At 43.4% G+C, this 24,933-nt stretch overlaps 1 protein-coding gene across 2 annotated transcripts in view; it reads right to left on the reverse strand.

Moving 5' to 3' along the window:
- ST3GAL5 (ST3 beta-galactoside alpha-2,3-sialyltransferase 5) overlaps positions 1-17,582 on the reverse strand; it is a 442,038-nt gene extending 424,456 nt beyond the window's left edge. Inside the window, exon 1 of one of the 2 annotated variants that reach the window (XM_078678657.1) lies at positions 17,350-17,582. The gene's annotated coding sequence lies outside the window, so the exon portion shown is untranslated. Of the gene's footprint in view, positions 1-4,650; positions 4,801-17,349 lie in introns of those variants that run through there. The other variant, XM_078678658.1, reaches the window with a different exon arrangement.
- Between the last annotated feature and the right edge of the window lie 7,351 nt (positions 17,583-24,933).

The following is a 24,933-nucleotide window of genomic DNA, read 5'->3' on the forward strand; positions in this document are numbered from 1 at the left end:
TCCTCATTACAAAGTTAGAAATTCACTGAGTATCTTAGTCCATAGTATTTCCAAATTAGAATCTGGTTTAAAAAAAACTGTTTGCTCCTCAAGATAACAGAAAAATCCAATAATTCGTCCTTCAGCACTAAGCCTACAACAGCCAACACGTGATTCATGATTAACTCATTGCTTCTTCAGGGCCAATAATTATATGCAACTTTACCTGAGAAAATAAGTTCCTGATCAAACTAGTCCTAGAGGATCTTCGCTCAAGGTTAGTAAATCAGTACAGTGATAAAAGAGACACAACATCACAAGGCTCTCATCCGCAGCCTAATATATTTCCAACCATTTCACGAGTAATGGCACAGAGCCAGATATGTGGAAAGTGGTGATTTTGAACATCACTAAAGCAATACCAGTGCGTTAAAGCCTCCTCATGGAACAAACAGATGTACTATGAGGTGTTTTTATATGTTAGGCTGCGGATGGGAGCACTCTCTGAACGAAGGCCCCAATTTACAAAAGGCCGAAATGACTGCCCTTATAACTTATAAGTAATGCCTACTACTGAGGTTACACCTGTTGGAAGCATTTGCTAGCCTCCTTCATTCCAAAGACAGGACTGGTATAGGGAAAAAAGTCTCATTAAATTATATAACTTTATGGAATTCGTCAAAAAACTCCACCTACAACTGTTTCACTAGCTGAAGACTGCACATTTAAAACAAGCATTGGCATAGCCAATAGGTCTCGCCTTTGGGACATTATAAGTGTTTAGCCATGCAACAGTTAATGTTGCACCAAGGATATTGTGCTGCTTAATTAAAAACTTATAAGGTCCCAAATGGAAGACCTATTGGTTATGCCAATGCTTGTTTGCACTCGGAGGAGGTGTACCAGCTGGGTGGGAAAAACGACTGGGTAGCATTGTGCAACTGCACAGGTATAACTTTGTGACTGTTCACACCTTTTCAATGACAATCTCTGTCCACCCCCTGAAATATAACCATGTTTCCACCCCTAAAATGGCAGATTTCCAGTGATTTTAAATTCTATCAGCTGGCATAGAGATCGACAGACTTGGATTCTGTAATTTGAAATAAAACATTTACAATCTCTGGACTACGTTTTCATAGCCAGTTGCAAATCTTATTTGAATTCAAGTACCAAATGGCCAGTTTTAGACGTCTAAATTCCCTCTTTGGGCTCACAAAATGTGGAGGTACATTTGTGATAAGATTTACTCACACATATGTATGTGGCTGTGTGGTCACTCGAGCAACACCAAAACAATTCTCATATAGGTTATATGGAAAATATGCTGCATCTCTGGCGTTCAGTGACAACTCATTTTAATCCTCCTTATCGGACAAAAAAAGTTTCCAATCCTGCAAGCTTCAAACATGTTCTGCATTCATTTGTTCCCCGGTTACTATTGTTGGATCACAACTTTAATCACTACAGTTCTTACAGGGCATCGTGGAGGCATATCCTGATGTGGAGCATGGGCGCTCAACCGGAGACGTCACATAAAATAAACTAGAGGATTGAGAATGGTGAAAGAGGGATAGGTAAGAGACGTTACCAGCAAAGCGGATCTTGACGAGGTCCAAGGGGTGCAGTACCAGTGTGGCACCAATCCCCCGCTGAGGCTGGCCAGCAGATTCTCGTAGCGGACATATCTGAAAAGAGACGGGCGCTCAGGAGCCGGGATGGTGGACTTCAGCACAGACATTTCTTGTGTCTTGATCTCTGGAAAGAGGGGGGTTTAAGGCTGCACGAGGGTAAAAGCGCTTTGATCTGTAACAAAGGTGTGAGCAACTCGGGACGGGGTGACTATTTAAACGAAAGTGAAACCATGAGTTGTTGACGCAGCCCGGCCGATTGCATGAGATCAGCAATGAACCACTTTCTTGGAATTGTGACAGTGAAAACGGGTATTTGTGGTGTAGCTTCAGACAATGCGGGCATGCTGCCAGGTGTACGAGATTTTTACTGGCACCGTGGGGGAGCGAGGTTACAGAGTACACATTTTGGAACATTGTGCTCTGAGACTATCCACCAATGCAGCTCACAGAAGGGCGTACGTTGTATCAGTCGTCTGACTGACTTCTTTCATTATAAAGTTAAGCAATTTCAACCGAACCTCAAAGCAGGCGGCATGTGGCATTCGTGTACAAAGGTGTAAGCAACTCGGAACAGGGTGACTAATTAAACAAAAGCAAAACCACGTCTGCCTTTATGGAAGTTAAACAAGTGGGAGAGGTGAGGGGAGTGCGGCCGAGACTGCAACTTAATTCACACGGGGCACCGTTCTTCTAAATGCCCCCACTGCAGCTGCACTTTGGAATCACCGGATAGACTATTGTCCCGACTGTTGCCTCTTGAATCTCGCCCTTCACGCTGCGCACGTGTACGCTAACCACAAAGAGGGCGCTGCCTCTCTGACTCCGCAGCCGCCAGCTCCTCGCATGTTTACAACCCCCCACCCCAGGCTAACACGCACGCTGCACTCGGCACATCAGCCCGAGCGTTACCTGAGGGTTGTTTCCTCTTCTGCGTTTGTCGGCGGCCCGCGGGCAGTTCCTCCGTCAGCTGGGACGCTCTCGTCACGCTCAGGAATCCCAGCGCAGCTCCTGGTAGACGAGCCCCCACGTTTCTAGGTGACGCCCAGAGGCTCTCCTCTCTCAGCGCGGTGAAGTTGACAAGAAGCCTCCGGGCAGTCCACCAGGCGCGCTCACTCTCCCGGGTCAGCGGTGGTGAAATCAACACACCCACAGCGATCTGTCGCCCGACTGACTTCTTTCATTATAAAAGTTGAGCAATTTCGACCGAACCTCCAAGCAGGCAGCGTGTGGCACCAGTGTACAAAAACGTGTGAGCAACTCGGAACGGGTTGACTATTTAAACGAAAGCCAAACCGCTTCTGCCTTTGTGGAAGTTAAACAAGTAGGAGGGGTGAGGGGAGTGCGCCTAAAAGCAGGGACGCGCAGTGTTTACCTTGCGGGAGCGATAATTGCTAACATATGGCGATGCTCGCTCCCGCAAGGGAATCGCCAAACGTGCACACGTTGCCATTCAAAGCAATGCAATGTATGCACGTTTTTGCCCTCAAAACAATCTATTTCAAGAGGTCTTCCTATGCTGCACATGAGCGCTGCGTAGGCGAGACCTAAAAAAAAACATGTAAATTTTAAAGTGGTGAAAATGGAAAAGGAAATTTTCTATCACAGAAATAACTGCTTTTATTGCCTTGCTATCCTCCTAGAAACTTGCCAAAACGTGACATACTTTGTGAGGGGGATGGTGCTACAATCAGAAACCATTCACTGGAAATATTTACTTGGCTTATTAATAGCTAGAATTTTTGCTCGGCCCAATAAATGAAGAGAATACATTCAGTTAAATGTTGGAAAAACATTAATTTAAGCTCTGCAGCAGTCTTTTTCTCAACTTTTTGTTTCTGTCTACTGTAGTCAATCTTCTTTATCAAGTTACAAATTATTGTCTTCAGTGAATGGGGCGGCATACTTCACAGTGGCCCTCGGACTATTATTGGCAGGACATCACTTTGTCTAGTAGCGTCTCACTTATCAGCCCATTCAGCATGAATCAAAGCAAACCATAATCCGAGAACTGTGTAAAAACTTTACAGTTTTCCTTGAATAATAAAATCTTATGATGGGTAATACTCTGAGCCTTAGACTAGCCCTAAACCAGTGCAAAGTCCAAAAAGGCAAGGTGGAAATTGCAAGATTAGTACAACTATACATTTGTCCCAAAGAAGACACCCAGGGAGTTGTCTGTGGGGTAAGTCAGTTTGTGTACGTACAGTGCAAAATATCGTGTGATGTAAAATAGCCAATCTTTGCTGGTAATAGAGAAGAAATACTGTACTTTATAATAAGAGCAACTTCAAACAGCACAATGAGCAGCAAAACATGACCAAACATGTCATAAAAAGAACATGAGAAACCAACAGACACTTCCATGCACTCTGGAAACGTAAATGACAACTGGTGGAGAAACTGTAATACAGACTTATATTGGCAATGTGTGCGTCTTTGTTCTTGGCATAAATTACATTTTACTATGTAAAGCTAACCCTGAGCTCAGATGCCATGATCTGCATCCACAGTAGATCTGGGAAAGCAAGTTCTGTATATTTTTAATATGTTAACATAACATATTTGTATACTAGGAGTCCAGAAAAAAGTCATTTACATGGTCCATAGTTATCCTGCAAATTCCTCTGCAGGATCCCTCCACAGCACTCCTTTTTATTACCCAAGGAGATCCCCCAGGGCTTATCCCTCAGCCCCACACTCTTCAACGCATAAATGACCCCGCTGGCCAACATCATCCGATCTCCCGGGCTCAACATAATTCCCTACACACACACACCACTAAACTCATCCTCTCACTCACCGACAACCCCACCACCACCAGAAACTCCCACAGATGCATGACAAACATCGATGACTGAATGTAGAACAGATGCCTGCAGCTGAACACAGACAAGACGGAAGTACTGATCTTTGGCGACAGCAGCAACACATGGAACGACTCCTAGTGCCAATCAGACGTAGGACCCACACCCACTCCCACTCCCACTCCTTCCAACCACGTCAGAAACCTTGGAATCCTCACTAACAACAAGCTCACCATGAAATCACAGATCAATGTCGTCTCCTCCGCCTGTGCAGGCTACGTAAGATCTTCAAATGACTGCCCCTACACACAAGATGCACCCCGACAAGCCCTCATCACCAGCCAATTGAACTATGGCAATGCCCTCTACGTAGGAATCACTGCACACCACCTACAGAGACTTCAGACCATACAGAACAGCACAGCCAGACTCCTCCTCAGCCTTCCCGGATGAACCCACATCATACCCCAACTCGGGAAACTCCACTGGCTCCCATGCCATTTCAAACTGCTGACCCATGCACACAAGGCTCTACACAACCAAGGACCTGCCTACATTAACCACAGCCTGAACTTCCACCAACCTCCAAGAAGGCAACGCTCTGCCTCCCTGTCACTTACCCATGCGCCCCGCATTTACCAAAGCAGAAGTGAAGGACGTTCCTTTTCCCACATTACAGTAAAGACCTGGAACACCCTCCCCAAGCACCTCCTGACCATCACCTCACTTCTGGAATTCCATATGGCACTCAAGAACTGTCTGTTCGAATAAGTCCCCGGGACTTGCAAGCGCCTGGATATCCTATCTGGTGATTAGCCGTGCTTTAAAAACCCTGATTGATTGATATGTTGTGCAAAATTATTATTCGTTATTACTTGATCTTTAAATTGCATCTCTCAGATGCAAGAACACTGCTGCCCTAACATACTGCACCATGCATCTACCTATACTCAACACCAGGGTGCTCTTCCCAGATTCTATTCGGTCCACACCAGTTAAATAACTACCAGTGCTTTTCTTATAGTTAATCAATTCTCAAGATATGCTTTTTACCTCAGGGTACCTCTTGAAATCATTTGTTCCACTCATTACGTTTATAAGCAACAACTTGTTATTCATTTTATTAGTTTCAATCACATTTCACAGAACATACATAGGCCCAGGGATGTGGATTCCTATAGCCCGACACCCAGGACATATTGTTTGGGGTCAAGGGCAACAAGTTTTAATGTGCATTGTGTCCTTGGGACAAGTAGGCCCAACCCCCTACAGCACAAACCCTTTGCTGCCAGTTTACAGTAGCACATGTGGATCAGGGAAGGGCATTCTCTACAATTAAGGTAAAATGTGTGTTAAATGTAATATGTGTGTTAATGCTGTTCAAAGTTGTATATATGGTACATTAACGCAAAGCCTTTATTATTAGGGTGAGCACTGAAAGTAAATGTTTTAAGCTCAGCCTGCACTACTGGCGGTGGTTCCAGTATAAAAGTGTACACACATTTTCAAAGTTTAGTAATACGAGGCTCTGTATAATGCACCCAGAAGGCTCTCTGATTATATGCAAATATTTACAGAAGCTTGAAAGCAAGAGTGATGATTCTTTGTTTTCAAAATAAAACGTTCACAAAAAAATGCATGTAAGAAAAGAAAACATTTAGCTAAACTACTGTAAGATTTTAGGTACCGTAACTTTGCCGCATCATTTAGTAACATGTTGATGTACGATAGTATTTCCCAAAAATATTCCGAATGGAAAATCTGTGTAACCAGTTTAAATACAAATATGTTAAACAAAAATAAACAAGCATTGGCAAAGCTAGTGGGTTTGAAATTGGTGGTCAGCCTTTTGGTTTTGTCAAGGTGTGACTTGTTTAGGCATGGTTTTTGTAAAACCTTAAAAGTGTGGGAGCTGCTGGGTCCTCACCATTCTAACAAGCATTGGCAAAAGCAAAAAAAATGTTGGTCTCAGCACACAGTGCCACAGCGGTTCTGGGCACTGAACAAAACTACTTTGTGTGCCAATAGGCTCCTTCTAAAAGAGCAGAATACTGTCACTTACAGGGACGCCAGCTGATAGACAGACAGAGAGAGACAGAATAAAAAACAAAACAAAAGGTCATGGTTAATGCCTGGCCTAACTAGAGGCCCAATTAATAAAGAAAGTCTCAAAAGTACATCCATGGTATATATCCTTGCATTAAGTGCATATGTACAGAATTCACAAGAATTTACAGAAGTAGGCCAAGAAATAGTACTCCCAGAAAATATTTGTGAGCTGCATTTTAGCATGAGCAAATATGCAGGTGTAGATTTGCTTATGTGAAAATCTGAATGTTTTCAAGTTCACTTTTCCTCCAACCACTTTTTTCCCCAGCCCTGGAAGAAGTTTTAATTCTGCCACTGTCAGTAGTAAATTTCCAATCATTCTCAGTAAGGAAAATGATTAGAGAACAATTGTCGAAAACCGGTAAAACATGCACGTTAGTAAGTTTGCACGGACTAAAAAGGGCATTCCAACCCTGGAACTATTGCTTACCACTACCTTCAACCCCAGTATGTAGACCTGCAGAACCATAGCAGCATAATGCAATTGCTAGTATTCAAACACTACTATGGTATGAACCCTGGCATAATCAGAGAGGCTATATCAGAACTCTTATATAATGAGATTGCTGCGTAATTTGTTGCCACATTACACGACACAAATGGGAAGAGTGTATTTTGTTACAGGACAAGTAGATTTATTAAGCAGCCTGCCCCATGGACAAGTAGATATTTTATTAAATTCCACACCCCTGTAGCCCACTTGCGTACATGATAAGTCTCAAAGCGGGTTGCACCATAGGATTCTTCATGAGATCGCGCACCTCATTAGAATACCTGAATTTGTACACACAAAGTACACCAACATTTTCATTTCATCTCCCCGTAGTAACATTATTTACATAAATACAATTGTCTCCATATTCTTATGTGATCTCTCTGGCACAAATACGTTTATAACTAGATTTACATGGCTTCTCTGTCTCAGATAGAAAAACAAACTCCCTCCAACTTTCTTCCACAAACATTCTCTGCACTCATATCCATGTTACTTGTAAACTAGCATTATTTTTTCAGTGTTCAACGTATTCCATAATATCTCAATTATTTATAGATTGCCTTTTGATACTGTGCTCATTATAAACCATAATCTCAACTGTATCTTTGACCCATTTCACGATACTGCATGATTACTCATTCCGCAGTTTGGTCCAATATTTATAGTGCCCTGTATAACAGATATTACATAAACCTTATAACACAAAAATGTGGTATCATTTTTAAGGGTTGATACCTCTTCTTATTTCTGTACATATTCACACACTATTTTCAACCTTCTCATACAACTTACACATACGAGAGTCTAAATAAACTTTAGTTTGATACAGCAATTTTTCCCCCTCACGCCCACGCTGATGCAGGCTCTGTTTTGTTTCTATGTCAAATACAGTAGTACACTCATCTTCAAGCAAAGATGAGAAAGGACACGTGCCTTCTCTCCACACAAGCACTGGTTCAAAATATTTAACTGCTTGGTTGCTGACCCTTCCATGGTAAATTTGAAGTAATTTCCAATGCAGCACTATTCCGCCCCATGCATTATTTAGGACAAAACAATCTGTACATTACAATGTACCCTCATGTTACCATATAAATGAAATAAGTTATCAAATGTCTCCATCCTCCATCCTAAAGAGTACTGCAGTTCAACTTTGCCAATTAAACCATTTGATGGTAAAGTGTATAAACACATAGCAGGGATGTGGAATTCCTATAGGCCGACAAGGGCAACAAGTTTTCATGTTTATTATGTCCTTGGGATAAGTAGGCCAAACTCCCTGCAGCACAAGCCCTTAGGATGCCAGTTTGCAGTACCACAATATGGATCAGGGAAGGGCACTGTCTGCAGTTAAGGTCATATTTTTGTCCATAGGTTAATGCTGTTCAAACTTGTATTTATGGTTCATTAATTGAAAGCCTATTAGTGTGAGCGCTCCAAGTAAATGTTGTAAGCTCTGACTGACAGGTTTTGCCATTAGATTTTGTTGTTTTTTTAAAAAAGCGAAATCAGAGTACCAAGTTGAAGGACGTCTAGCAATACCAATCACACAGATTGTATATGATGCAGGAAGCTGCGTTACAGAACATAGATCAAATGATATAATTGACAATCCACCTGAGATTTACAGTTTTAAACCATTATGACACATATATTTCAAATAGAGATCTAAAGGAGAGCCAAAAAAGTGGTTGTATATAAAAATATATATGCTTTATGCATTTATTCAAATAATAACATTTTGTACACAATAATGATAAATCGTTTAAAAAATATACATAAAGTACATTAAGCATTACATTAAAAACATTGAGAGTCACATAAAGAAAACATCAATTAAAAAGTTCAAAACGAACAAGGGTCGACGCGGCGTTTCGGTTACAGGCTAATACAGGCTAATAATATAATATATATAGGAGAAACCTCAAGAGAAGTTCGAATAAGACTAAATGAGCACAGATCTGCGCTCCGAACGAACAGAGTAGGGGCCCCCCTCACGGAACACTGGAAGGCGGCCAAACACGATATCAATGATCTACGTTGGTGCTGCCTGGAGCATGTCACTTTGGGCACAAGAGGTGGTAACTTAACCCAAAAAAGAAAAAGACGTGAGCAATTTTATATGTCTAAATGCAATAGTGTCCGTACAGGCCTTAACAGTAGAGAAGATTGGGAAAGGATAATCTAAAATAATGACCATACAACACCGGTATCATGTGATACTATAGCTGAGTTAAACAAAAACTTTTTTCATAATGGTAACCGGTTCTTATTTTTATTTTTATTTTTAATTCCATTACAAAACTTCAACTCAGATGCTTAATAGTTTTGCCGTATAATAACAACGGCTTTCCGGGATGATATAACACAAAAACATCATATGGTCAGGAAATGGTGAGTGAGAAGGACATCAGTTTTTTCCTTTTTCAACTGCCCTTCACAAGCTTTTGGTCTCCAGCTGACAGATAGAAAATGAATCGGCTTGAATTGTGTAGTATTTTATTTTGGCCGCTTTTGCTGGCAATCAACACGAGAGATCACGTGACAGCCTGCTCACCGAAATTATTTTCGTGGCGCACTAAATGTAAAAACATTATATCACTTAGCACCTGCAAACTGGATTGATATCAGCTATATATCGAGGGTGTTTATAATATGTCCTTTAAAAGGAGACAACACAAAGTAAGCTGCCTATATCGCTAGGCATTAATTCTTACAGATGCAGGTATGTCCACAAGACGAGTAGTCACGTGATCGCGTGTAAACTAATAGTAAATGACACGACTTAGAAAACGTGGGCGGTATTGTCATCGGTTATATAGACATTCTGTCTTCAAATAAACCAATCTCTAGCCAATATATAATAGACCGAGATGGATACATCGCGATGGAATAATTATCATCCTCTACCCGCGTTTTGTCTGTGTACAAAACGGGTAGTCACATGACAACGCGTCAGCCAATAGCAACTGACTAGACTAATCGTCCAATGAATGGCCTCGTACTATATAAACAGGTAAAACAGTGGTCGCTCGTTATCTCTATTCCTGATGAGACCCGAGGACGCGCTGACGTAGTAGGAGCAGGGAGGCCGAATTCAACGCCGAAGGTAAGCAAAGCATGATAGATAATTTTTCCTGCCGGACCAGCCTTCGTACAATAGTACGCTCCATATGGCAGTGTCGGCTTGCCGCTTTTAACCTACTATGATGCACGCCAGGTTTGCGCTCCTTTAAACCAGCTCGCTGCACGACCTGCTGTAATAGCGTATCTAACTAGATTGAGGGGGTATTGGTAAATGAATAGACACGTACCCGTTCATGTCAAATGAACAGGATTTACCGGAGTTCTGGTTTTAGCACCAGCATCCTCGAGGGCGGTAAAAGTTAAACAGAGCGGAAGTGTAGCCTAATCAACACAAAATGCTAGTGATGTGTTCATAAAACTAATAGACCCCAATGCCAAAAATGCCTATTTTGAACAACACGGGGAATAAAACATAGGCCGCTTTAATATCAGTAACCTGCAACATAGGCAACAATTTTATAAAAATACGCTAATACCACTAGAAATTCTGTAACATATGAATATATATTAAAGAAACAGAGAGGCTGTTAGTATTAATTTTGCAATACGAAAGTAACAGTGGTTTATTTAAAAGAAAATATCCAATTTTTTGAATTATACATAGGCAGGATGATCCCCACCAAGGAATGAATGCCTAACCTGACACAGAAGCCCATTGAAAAGCTCGTGTTATCATTTAACTTCCAGATATTATAAACTGGGTAAGCATAAGTAATTACAGTGTGATGAGACAATTGACAATCACTCCTTTGATTACAATACAGTAAAAGAGGTGTATTTATTTACAGTATAATTGAAGATACATATCGGTGGCTCCTACTACCAGAGCGATCCCTATTTTGAGAACAATATAAGGTAGGGTTGTGCTATAATAATTGGCTACACCTAATACTTGATGCTAACAGAGCACATACATTATTGATCGCCATTCTATCATCATCCACAGATATTGCTACAGTGATTGTCACAATTGAATGAATTGACAACATCTCCCGACCGGATTCTATAACCGGCCCCCGGTATTCCAAGATACATCTGGAATTCCCTCATTCTTTAATAACACAGGTAACTTCACCCTCAGACATTTTAGACTAAATGTCTTGCCTTTGAAAAATGAGCCCAGTCAATTTTGACTGGTGGCTTGGTACTAGTGCCAGAATGATATTAGTGTCAAGATGTTATCTCTCTCTAGCAATACCAATAATGCTGATGGTCCACCTATGTGTGCAGTAAAATTCACCATACAATTCTAGTCAATGCTAAAGTGGTGTTCTAGTAAAGCGTTCTGTTTTTTAAAATTGTGAAGGCAAAAAAGTAATTTTCTGTTTCTTTTTAGAACTTGGTCCTGAAGAAGGTTGCCTATTATTAGCCTGTAACCGAAACGCCGCGTCGACCCTTGTTCGTTTTGAACTTTTTAATTGATGTTTTCTTTATGTGACTCTCAATGTTTTTAATGTAATGCTTAATGTACTTTATGTATATTTTTTAAACGATTTATCATTATTGTGTACAAAATGTTATTATTTGAATAAATGCATAAAGCATATATATTTTTATATACAACCACTTTTTTGGCTCTCCTTTAGATCTCTATTTGAAATATATGTGTCATAATGGTTTAAAACTGTAAATCTCAGGTGGATTGTCAATTATATCATTTGATCTATGTTCTGTAACGCAGCTTCCTGCATCATATACAATCTGTGTGATTGGTATTGCTAGACGTCCTTCAACTTGGTACTCTGATTTCGCTTTTTTTAAAAAACAACAAAATCTAATGGCAAAACCTGTGGGACAATAATTGGTTTACAACATATCTCCCCTGTCCCTAAGTTGACAGATTAGGGGGCCTCCTTTTTATTTTTTCATGGTTTTCGTAAGCTCTGACTGCACTACTGACAATGGTTCCAGTATAAAAATGTGTACACACGTTTTCAAAGTTTAGCAATATGAGGCTGTGTATAATGCTTCCAGAATGCTCTTTGATTTAATGCAAATATTTGCAGAAGCTGGAAAGCAAGATTGAGGATTCTTTGATTCCACAATAAAATGTTGATCAAAAAATGAAAGCAGGAAAAAAACATTTAGCTAAACTACTGTAAAATTCCAGGTACCGTTTCTTTGCAGCATAATTTAGTAACATACTGATGCATGCTAGTGTTTCCCAAAAATATTCATAATAGAAAATCAGTGTAACCAGTTTCAATAAGATTCTGGGAAACAGAAATAAGAAAGCATTGGCAAAGCCCGTAGGTCTGAAAATGGCGGTCAGCTTTTTAGTTTTGTCAATGTGTGACTTGTTTTGGCATGGTATTTGTAAAACCTTATTGGTGTGGGAGCTGCCGGGCTCTCACCATTAGAACAAACACTGGCAAAAGCAAAATGGTTTTTGGCCTCACAAAGCACACACTGCCACAGTAATTACTGGCACTGAACAAAATTACTTTGTGTGCCGATATGATCCGTGTGAAAGAGCAGAATGGCGTCACTCATAGTGAAGCCAGCCGATACAGAGAGAGTGACAGAATTTTCATAAAACGCAGAAGGTCATGGTCAACGCCAGACCCAATTAGGGGCCCTAATATTAAAGAAAGTCTCAAAAGTGCACCTATGGTATATGTCCTTGCATTAAATGCAGTTATACGGCTTTCAAGAATTCCCAAGAATTTACAGTAGTCCAAGAAATAGTATTCCTAGAAAATATTTGGGAACTGCATTTTAGCATGAGCAAATATGCATGTGTAGATTTGCTTATGCAAAAATCTGAGTGTTTGCAAGTTCACTTTCCCTCCAACCACTTTTTTCCCCAACTCTGGAAGAAGGTTTACGTCTGCCATTGTCAGGAGTAAAGTTCCAAAATTTCCCAGTATGGGAAAAGATTAGAGAAGTGTTGTTGTAAACTCAAGAGGGCATTCTAACACTGGAACTATTGCTTACCACTACCTTCTGCCCTAGTATGGAGATCTGCGGAAACGTGGCAACATAAAGGGATTGCAAGTATTCAAACACTACTATGGTATGAGCCCTGGCATAATCAGAGAGGCTATATCAGAGCTCTTCTTAATGAGATTGCTGTCACAATTTGTCGGCGCACTACATGGCAACAAAAGGACAAGAGGATTTTGTTACAGGACAAGTAGATTTATGAAGCAACCTGCCCCATGGACAAGTGGATATTTTCTTAAATTCCACACCCCTGACATAGTCCTCTAATATTCCCTTCTCGCAGCATTGTGTCCAACTTGCCTTCTCTCACTGGCATATGCAGGTTTGCTCTAATTCAGAAGTTTATGCGAGCCAGAGAGCCTAAAATGTAAGAAGTGAATCATTGATACAGACAAGGTGAAGATTGCAAGGATCACAACATATAATACTCCTCCGATGCAAAATCCAGCTAGCAAAATCCACAACACTGTTAGGAGTGGAAAAGCAAATTGTTCGCTAGTAAAACTGAAGAAAAATAAAACTGTGCCTTATACTGAGAAACCCTTCAAACAACATAGTGTACAGTAAAACATGCAAAGGAATGCCACAAAACAGAAAGTGCTTTAAGTAACGAACTTCTACATAGGCTGGAAACTGAAAGGACCACTGCTGGAGACACTGGGGCAGATGTATCATCCGTTTTTTTTGTCGCAAACGCTGCGATTCGCAAAATAGCCGCGTTTGCGACAAAAAAACGGGATTTGGAATGCATCATGCAAAAAGCCTCGCAATATTAAGGAATCGCAAATTTTGCGATTCCTTAATATTGCGAGGCTTTTAAGAAATGGCAAATTGCGATTTCTTATTTGAAATGTATTAAGCATTTCAGTGTTGCGATTTTTGACTAAGAATTCGCAAATTACCACCAACTTGTGGTTGGTGGTAATTGGCGTATTCTTTTCAAAATGCACTTTTTTAAAATTCTAAAGGTGCCATATGACGCTCATACATGCCCTTAGGGCATGTATGTGCGCCATATGCGCACACATGTCAAATTCAGGGGTGCAGCAGGGTGTCCCCAAGACACCCTTGCACCCTTGAAATTATTCTCAATTTGCGATTAGCAAATTGCTAATCGCAAATTGAGAATAATTTCACATTCATTCCTATGGGCCTCCTGGCCCATAGAAATGAATGGGAAATTATTCCTTAATTGCGATTAGCAATTTGCTAATCGCAATTAAGGAATTTTAAGAAATTGCTAAAAAATAGCGAATTTCTACATACATACCATTTTGCACTTCTCAAATAGCGATTCCTTAAAAATCGCTATTTAGGAATCGCAAAATGGAATCTTGATACATCTGCCCCACTGTAATGTAGGATATCATCCTTCGGCAATACTGGAGTGACTTGTCATGCCACTAAAGAACCTTCAACTATACAAAGCTAGCTGTGATTCCAGATGCTACGATAATCGCTCAACGTCCAAAGTAGGTCTGGAAGAGCCACTTCTAGATTTTTAATATATTCACATAACAACTGTGTCTGCTACAAATTCAGAAGAAGTCATTTATATTATCCATGCTTATCCTAAAAATTTGCCATGGGTGCATCCCCACACTAGGCACTTTTGCAAAGGCAACCCAAAGCACTTCTCACGCATCAAGGGGTTTAATGTAAAGTCAAGGAAGGACCTAAAACGCCTACAGCTCTACAGAACATAATAGTGAGATTTTGAGACCTAGAAAAAACTAACATCGGGCCAGTTATTCTCATATATGAAAATAAACGGATATTTTCCCAATAACACTAGAGGGGGGCAAAAACAGAAGGCAACACTTCCGCCTCACCGTTCTAATAAGTAGCTAAATGGTTTGTGCATTCTTACCTAAAAAATCTATTGCACAACTAAGTGGAGAGCCCAGAATATTTTAAGTAGAAGTACAAATTCAGTTTGACAAGATACCAAATCTTTTAGGTAAGGAGCTTAAAAATCTACATATTCTTTGAGCACTCAGAGGTTGATGCAACAAAACTCTAAGCACCTGACACATGTATAACTGTAATGGCCCTGTGGGAAAGGTGTGATAAATCCGCTGGCAGACAGAATATCTCAGTTAACCTACATTGGTCTAAGCCTCCACGTAACCATTTGCCATGAGTGGAAAGTAAAAAGGCAATGGGGTCGAGAGAGAGAAGGTGGGGCAATTATACCTTTTTGAACAAGAAGGGATTAAAAATACTGTTAGAACTCATTTAGAAGACCAAGTGTGATTTTGCACTAAGTAACATTCATTTTGCAATCGTGAGAGAGCAATCGGGTTTAAGTGTAAAGAAGTGGGTCTGAACAGCATTTCACACATAAGCCAAGGGGTGGCTCAGCCAGGTAAAACGTCACCACTGACATCAGCTATGGTCTGCAGACATAAATTTCCAATCCATCAAGGTCAACTCCGCTTTCCATCTTATCAAAGGAAGTAAACTATGTGCCATTAAATTTCATAATTGTAACAAGTGTTATTAACATTGTTACAAATGGCAAAGTACAATATTATACAATAAAAATTACATTATTTTCAACAAGATATTTAACTTTTTCCTATACAGACCATTTAAACTCCTCGTTCAGTCCAATACTTTCAACAGAAAGTTTCAAGACCAGCCGTTTCAGATAATAATCAAAACCCCTGAAAAGTTAAAAGCCATGTGGATGTGACACAGGGAGATTAGGTGATGTGCTCATAATCACAGAATGTTGAGCCGCCGCTGGGACACAAACTTTGTTACCCATTTCCAAAGTCAGCAGCTCCGGTCGTTACGCCACAACCTCTCCATGGGTTACAAGAAAGTAATGTTATTCCTTACCATCTTGTGCATATGTCAAAATCTCATCATATGAACCCACTTGCCTTTAGGTGTGTTTTTTAACATACCTCATTTCTGCTCATATATTGAACAGAAAGTGGCTTAATCTTAAGTGTGGAAGTAACTGACCCTGGGAGGCATTTGCATGCCAGGCCCCTCGTATGGTGTGACAAGAGACTGGACTTGCACACCATACACAGAAATTTGTTAACGTTATTCGTAAAGTGTCACCCTCTCGTTTTCTGTGCCCTGCTTTGCATGTACAGTTTATCCATATGAAAGCAAAAGTGTTTGCCCAGGGGCCAACGTTATGATTAGGCTCCCAGAAATCTGTTTTTACGGATTTTTACAGATAAATACAGACAGAAAACAATGTGTTTTCTGTCTGCATTTATTGTTAAAAGTGGATAAATACAGAAAATTGTCTTATTTTAAGTGACTTTCCATGCTGTCTTTCATGAAATATAGCCCAACAGCTGAGCAGATGGTTAGCATGGGAATTTAAAAAACAGGGTGAAATTTATTTAAATAAAAGGTGTATGTCAAAATACATTTATGGTAAAAAGGTCATATTTACCAGTAAATGTACTGTAACGCAATATTTTTCAGCTTAAGTAGCTAAAACACGACAGACATCAAATTATGACTGCACCTCTTTTAGCTAAATAAATATGGAAATGTACAGTTTTACCACTTCATGTATCTGACAAACACAAAATAAGTATGGAAATACAGATAAAATGGCCCAAAAATAAATATGGATAAATACAGACGGAACTGTTGAAAAAATAAATACCATAAAACCGGGTGCCTTGTTACGATTTACAAAATTTGTGAGTGACCATCAGGGTCATTCAAAAAGAAAGTACTCCCATTAACTAGGACTTTAAAAGAAAGCAAAGTGCATTTACAATTGTTCTATTTTTCTTTTCCAATGGCTAGCACAGCAGGAATGCGTGCTGGCCCATGGAAGCACTTATTTGTGGTTGTAAGTAAATGGCTTATGTCACTGTTCTTTCTAAGCAAATAGAAATACAACTCTGGCAAGACAATACCTACTGGCGGTGCCAGTAGGTAGTTATAGTTAGGACCTATTTTCCATAGGAAATCCACAACATTCTATTCCCAATAACTTTGTGTGTGTATATATATATATATATATATATATATATATAGATATAGATATAAAAAACTCTGGCAAGACAAAAATATACATATACATATATATATAATGACAAAGTACACAGCCCCTCCATTGCATTCAGTTTCTCGTCCCTAGATTAATGACCACCCAGCCCCCACCTCTTCACCCCCTTCGCTGGAGGTGAAACAAATGGGTCGGTAAAGGGGGGGGGGCTGTGCCGCCACGTGACTCGTGCTGACCCTGGGCTGGTAGGGCGCGAGACAGCGACAGGGGCCCTTGGGATCCACAAACATACGCACGTACCGGCTGTGAAGTAGTCCCCGGCCGCGGAAGGAAGTCTGCCTGGCGCGCGTCTCCCGGCCGCCTCTCTCATCCTGCTCCCGGCCTCTCGTGCAGATCCCCGGGGGTTTCCGAGCGGCCGCGGTGCCGGGATGCTGCGTACATCAGCGGCGGCTCCGGCTCCTCTGCTCTGCGACAGTTACTCGCCGGACCCCTCCTTCCGCCGTGGGCAGATAGCGGGACGGCTGCGTCGTCACAAGGAGGGGCGGGGGAGAGGGAGGGTCCCGGGGTCCTGAGGAATGAGGCGGCTGCGTCTGCTCGCTGCGGCGGAGGCGGCAGGGAGTGAAGCGCAGCCGGGGCCGTCGAGAGTAGGCCCACCGCTGGCCGCTCTCACGGGAAGACCCCGCTCTCCAAGTACGTAAAATGGGGGTGAGGTGGAAATTGTAACCGCCGCTCCCCCAAATTGTAACCGCCGCCCCATCAAAATTTAACCGCCCCCCCCCCAATATTTCAGAAACGTTCTGTGGATTGGGGAGGGGTAGTCTCAAGGACTGTGGCTCTTGTAGGGTTGCCCCATCAGGGTTTTTACGTCATGGTCGGTGTTTTAATGGAGGGCTTGTGAAAAAAACAGAAAAGGTCAGCAAAAGTTAGTATTTTTATCCTTATGTACTCCAATTGTTGCGAAATAAGCCCGAAACAACTCCATGTATAAGTAAGCTCCTTCGCTGAGGAGCAGCGGTGGACACAACCTTCCTCCAACGTGTCCATCTCCAATTGCCCATTCGCCGTCATGCTATTGAACATAAACATTCTATGAATGTAATGCTTAGGAACATTCTGTGTTACTAAGCAACATAACGCCTTTTTCCCCACAAGAAACAAAAGCAAAAAAAAGTCAAATTAATAAACATGCAAAAAATAACAAGCGTTTGCAATGCAATAGGTCTCGCGTTTGTGGGCGTTTAAAGGCATTGTAAATGACAATGCCTTTTATGTATCTGTTTTGATAATTGACACATAAATAAATGGCATTGTCATTTACAATGCCCATAGCTCAAACTATTGTAAATGAGAGACCTATTTAATTTCTAGGAAGCAGTCGCCATTGTCCTGGGCGGCTTGGAAATTGAAACCACACATGGTAAGTTGATTGTTGCAGGAAAGCATGTCATGCCTGCAGTAAGAGAAACAAACAAAATGGGGCTTACGGACTAAAAAAGACATGCCGTGTAACAACAGAAGTAAAAGGGCCAGTCCTTATGGAAGGTTACCAATGTAGATAAGGCGGTACTAAGGAGGGACTAACTAGCATACTAAATGATCAGAAGCTAGCATTTACAAAGGAAAATGACACAAGCCAATGCCAAATATGGGTGGAGAGTGGGCGGGCTTCAAGTCCATACTTTATACAGCATGCCTCGCAGAGCATGCGCAGCACAGGCTCGACCTAAAAAGTGCCGGAACTCAGTGCTAGCCCATTTAAAGCAGTGGATAGAACGCAAACAATTGTTTTTTGCGGTTTTATATACTGCAAACTCGACCTGAAAATAATGGAGCGCTTTACACTAGCACCATTTACATTACACAAAGACACATTCATTTATTGTGAAAATTCGATTCCAGCCCAATCACAGCATTGAAAGTCAGAGCTATATTTCATAAGATTTATTTGCCTCTCCGCTTTAAAAGAATTGCACATATATGGGCTGCTTTTAAGCAGTCTTGGCTAGTACTGCCTCTGGAGGTATTTTCTAAAAGCCACATAAAGTGACATCAAAGCAAAGTGTCTGAAAAGCTAAGCTCAGCAGATAGACTTGTTAGCATTTTTCACATTCCATTGCTGTGTTTGTGGTGCAGTGCCCAGTGTAACGTAGGCATGCTGCAGGGCCCAGCAGAGTGTATCTCTGGTGAAGTGTGCCCAATATAATGAAGACATGTTGCAATGCCCAGCAGAATGTATGTGTGGTGCAGTTCCCAGCAGAATGTGTGTGCTGCAGTGCACACCAGATTGTAAGTGTGGTGCAGTGCCAAGTGTAATGTAGGCAGGCTGCAGCGCCCAATAGAATGGATGTCTGGTACAGTGCTCTGTGTAATGTAGGCATGCTGCAGCATCCAGCAGAATGAATATCTTGTGCTGTGCCAAGCAGAATGAATGTGTGGTGCTGTGCCCAGTATAATGTAGGCATGATGCAGCGCCTGTCAGAATGGATGTCTGGGGCAGTGCCCAACAGAATGTACGTGCCGGGCACTGCCCAACCAAATGTACGTGTGGGTCAGTGCTTAACATAATGTATGTGTGGTGCAGTGGCCAGTATAATATAGGCATGTTGCAGTGCCCAGTAGAATGTATATGTGGTACAACGTCCAGCAGAAACAGTGGCCGTACAGTTGAAGCAAGCACTGACAGGGGTGAAAGCACACGGAGGGCAGATGTTCAATAGTCCTTATGTGAGATGAAAAGCATGTCATGCCTGTGGTACGAGAAACTCATGAAAGAAAATAGTGCCTACAGCCTGAATAAGACATACCATGTAACTGCAGAAGTAAAAGGCCAAGTCCTCATGGGAGGTAACAAATGGAGACAAGGTGGTACGAAGGAGGGACTAACAAGCCTATGTATGAATCAGAAGCCAGCATTTACGAAGGACAATGACACAAGCAAATTTAAAATATGGGTGGAGAGTGGGCGGAGATTCCACTGCATACCCTAATACAGCATACCTCGCAGAGTGAGCAGTGCTTGCGCGCCGCCGCTAGGCTCGACCTAAAAATCAGGCATATTTCAAAGAGTAAAACCAGACATGGTAATAACGTTTCTGTTGCGGGATGTGAAGTTTTACCTGAGAATTTCCACACATGAATGTGGAGTACTTTGCAGTGATACTGTTTCCACAACTTGCTCCACAATTAAGTTCTAGAATTTCTACCAGCCTGTTGAAGATATTTTTGGAATGGTACAGCTGTAACGTGGTGGAGCAGTGTCAATACCGCCTACAACCATCTCAACAAGTGAGTCATGCACATCCTGACAACGAACACGCGTGCACACATTGTTATTGCCATTGCGAAATTCTTGAGTTGGTCCTGGGCACTGAGGAGGAAAAAATTGGAGGCTGTTGGGGAATTAAACTTAGAGCCTGAGTGTCCTAATCAAAACTGGCCTTCCTCTAGAGATTAATTGTAGGAAAACACCATATTTGATTGATTTTATCTATCTTAACTATTATAGATTTGTTAGGATTTCGATGATGTCGAACCCTCGAGAAAACCTGGTGCCGCGAACAGACGACAGAAAACATGACAGCCCTCAAGAACGTCACCCGCAAACACCACCAGCTGATCCGCACCACCAAAAAGACATCGTTCAAAGAGCGGCTGGACAACAACACACACAACAGCAAGGAACTCTTAAGCATCGTAAAAGAGCTCTCCAATCCCAGTGCTAACAGCAACGACATCACACCGTCGCAAGACCTCTGCAACTCCCTCGCCATGTTCTTTCACCGCAAGATCGCTGATATACATGACAGCTTCAGCGCCCAGACTCCGCCCCCAGCTACCGAACCAACGCCCCCTACAGCCATCCTCAGCGCTTGGACCCTCATCAGCACCGAAGACACCACCCACGCCATGAACACCATCCACTCCGGCTCTCCTTCCGATCCATGCCCCCACCACATCTTCAACAAAGCCAACACCATCATCGCACCCCACCTACGGAACGTTATAAACAACTCCCTCGTGTCCGCCACCTTCCCAGAGAGCTGGAAGCACGCAGAAATCAACGCCCTACTGAAGAAACCCACAGCGGACCCCAAAGACCTCAAAAACATCCGCCCCATCTCTCTTCTCCCCTTCCCTGCTAAAGTTATCGAGAAGATAGTCAATAAACGTCTGACCGCTTTCCTCGAGGCCAACGGCTCCCTCGACCCATCCCAGTCTGGATTTCGAGCCAACCACAGACGACAGGACCCTGCTTGACAACGGGGAAACAACCACCCTCATCCTTTTAGACCTCTCAGGCGCCTTTGAAACAGTTTACCATCGCACCCTAATAACCCGCCTCCACAACACCGGGATCCAAGGTAAAGCCCTGGACTGGATCACCTTGTTCCTCTCCGACAGAACCCAGAGAGTCCGCCTCCCTCCCTTCCGCTCCGCAGCCACCGAGATCATCTGCGGCGTACCCCAAGGCTCATCACTCAGCCCAACCCTCTTCAATATCTACATGAGCCCCCTCGCCACCATTGCACGCAAACACAACCTCAACATCATCTCATACGCCGACGATACCCAGCTGATACTCTCCCTCACCAAAGACCCAGCCACCGCCAAACTCAACCTCCAGGAAGGAATGAAAAAGGCGCGGAATGGATGAAACTCAGCTGTCTGAAACTGAACTCAGACAAGACGGAGGTCCTCATCCTCGGACCTTCCCCTTCCACCTGGGACGACTCCTGGTGGCCCATAGCACTGGGCACCGCACCAACACCCACGGACCACACACGCAACCTGGGATTCATCCTGGACTCCTCTCTCACGATGACCAAGCAAGTCAACGCCATCTCATCCTCATGTTTCAACACCCTGCGCATGCTCCGTAAGATCTTCCGGTGGATCCCTACCACAACTAGAAAGACGGTCACCCAGGCCCTCGTCACCAGCCGATTAGACTACGGGAACGCCCTATACGCAGGAACCACAGTCAAACTTCAGAAAAGACTCCAACACATACAGAACGCATCCGCACGACTCATCCTCGACATCCCTCGCCACAGCCACATATCAGCCCACCTGAGAGACCTGCACTGGCTCCCCGTCAGCAAAAGGATCACGTTCAGGCTCCTCACCCACGCACACAAAGCGCTCCACGACATAGGTCCCGAATACCTCAACAATCGCCTCACGTTCTACACTCCCTCGCCACCGTCCCACGGATCCGCAGAACCACCACCGGAGGAAGAGCATTCTCCTACCTGGCGGCCAAGACGTGGAACTCCCTCCCTGCCCACCTACGACTGACCCAGGACCACCTCACATTCAGGAAACACCTCAAGACCTGGCTCTTCGAGCAGTAGCGCCATCCCCCCCCCCTCCCTCAGCGCCTTGAGACCCCTACGGGTGAGTAGCGCGCTCTATAAATGGATTGATTGATTGTATGTAATGTATGTTTTTAGGGTGTTACACCTTTTATCGACACTTTTATGTATGCATTGTGTCTTTTATGATTGTAAATTATCGAATAAAGACTAACTGATGATGAGTCAGTCTAGCACACCAAGCCACTTTTTAATATTCAAGTATATCTCCATCCTCAGCAGATTCAATAGCAAGTGAAGACCCATCTCTTCAATCGAATAATGCCTTATTAATCTCCCGAGCCAACTGCTTAGCATGGCTGAGTTGCTCCTTCGCCTGCCACGGGCAACACAAAAAGATTCGAGGTACAGCATCGGATTCCAAGACCCTACTGTGGACTTCTGGCTATCCAACAGCGCCGACATCCTAGCACCGCTGAAAAAACGCCAAAGCAAACTAAGCAGCAAAAACGCCTCCTGGTTCAACGATGACCTCAAGAAATCGAAGAAACTCTGTCGCTCCCTCGAGAAGGCCTGGAAAAAAGACCCAAACACCAGCACCAGGGACGCCTTCAAAAACGCCACCAACTGATCCGGTCTGCCAAGAAAGCCGCCCTCAAAGACTGTCTAGATAACAACGCCCACAACAGCAAGGAATTATTCAACATCGTCAAAGAATTTACCAACCCATCAGCCAACTCCAACGACATCACCCCCTCCCAAGCCCTCTGCAACTCCCTAGCTTCCTTCTTCCACAACAAAATCGCAGACATCCACAACAGCTTCAACAACGACCCGAAGAACAACCCACCCAACCTTCCGCAGGACCTTCACCCCCCTTGAACATCCTTAACGACTGGAACCCAATCTCCACTGAGGACACCATCCGCCTGATGAACTCCATCCACTCAGGATCCCCAACTGACCCATGCCCTCACCACATCTTCAACAAAGCAGACTCCATCATAGCACCACACCTCCGAGACGTCATCAACTGCTCCTTCAACTCCGCCACCTTCCCGGAAAGCTGGAAACACGCAGAACTCAGCGCCCTTCTGAAAAAACCCACAGCTGACCCCACCGAACTCAAAAACTACCGCCCCATCTCGCTTCTTCCATTCCCGGCCAAAGTCATTGAGAAAACTGTCAACAACCAGCTCGCCGCCTTCCTCGAAGCCAACAAATCCCTCGATTCCTCACAGTCCGGCTTCCGAGCCAAACACAGCACTGAAACCGCCCTCATCGCAGCCACAGACGACATTCGAACTCTACTGGACAATGGAGACACAGTCGCCCTCATCCTCCTCGACCTCTCCGCTGCCTTCGACACAGTCTGTCATAACACCCTTCTACAGCGCCTCAGAGACGTAGGAATCCAAGGAAAAGCACTGGAATGGATCACCTCGTTCCTCACCGGAAGAACACAGAGAGTCCGCCTCCCACCATTCAAGTCAGAGGCCTCTGCAGTCATCTGCGGCGTGCCACAAGGATCGTCACTCAGCCCCACCCTCTTCAACGTATACATGAGCCCCCTTGCGGCCATCGCTCGCCAACACAATCTCAACATCATTTCCTACGCGGATGACACTCAACTGATCCTATCACTCACCAAAGACCCTACCACCGCCAAAACCAACTTACACGAAGGAATGAAAGAAGTAGCCGAGTGGATGAAACACAGCCGTCTGAAACTGAACTCAGACAAAACAGAAGTCCTCATCTTAGGCACCTCCCCCTCCGCCTGGGATGACTCTTGGTGGCCAGAAGCCCTTGGAAAAGCACCCATCCTGACGGACCACGCACGGAACCTGGGCGTCATCCTGGACTCCTCACTCTCGATGACCAGACAAGTCAACGCCGTTTCATCATCTTGCTTCAACATTCTTCGCATGCTCAAAAAAACATTTCGCTGGATCCCCACCGAAACTAGAAAAACGGTCACCCACGCACTGGTCACGAGCCGCCTGGACTACGGAAACACACTCTACGCCGGTACCACCGCAAAACTCCAGAAAAAACTACAACGCATCCAGAATGCCTCAGCCAGGCTCATACTAGACATCCCACGTAAAGAACACATCTCTGGTCACCTGAAAAATCTCCACTGGCTCCCCGTAAATAAGAGGATTACTTTCCGCCTCCTAACCCACGCACACAAAGCACTTTACGAACTTGGACCCGAATGCCTCAACACACGATTGTCCTTCTACACCCCCTCCCGTCAGCTGCGATCCTCCAACCTAGCCCTTGCCACTGTACCTCGCATCAACAAAACCACCATGGGAGGTAGATCCTTCTCCTACTTGGCAGCTAAAACCTGGAACTCACTTCCCACTCACCTTCGCCTTACTCAGAACCACCTAGCATTCAGAAAACAACTTAAAACTTGGATATTTGAGAAGTAATTTCCCCACCCTTCCTCTAGCGCCTTGAGACCCTATGGGTATGTAGCGCGCTATATAAATCTCTTGACTTGACTTGACTTGACTTCTGAGCTGAGTGTGGGAAGTGCTCAGCACCTTGAGACAAT

This window comes from Lissotriton helveticus, chromosome 2_2 (assembly GCF_964261635.1).
Source record: "Lissotriton helveticus chromosome 2_2, aLisHel1.1, whole genome shotgun sequence".
In the NCBI taxonomy this organism is placed as follows: Eukaryota; Metazoa; Chordata; class Amphibia; order Caudata; family Salamandridae; genus Lissotriton; species Lissotriton helveticus.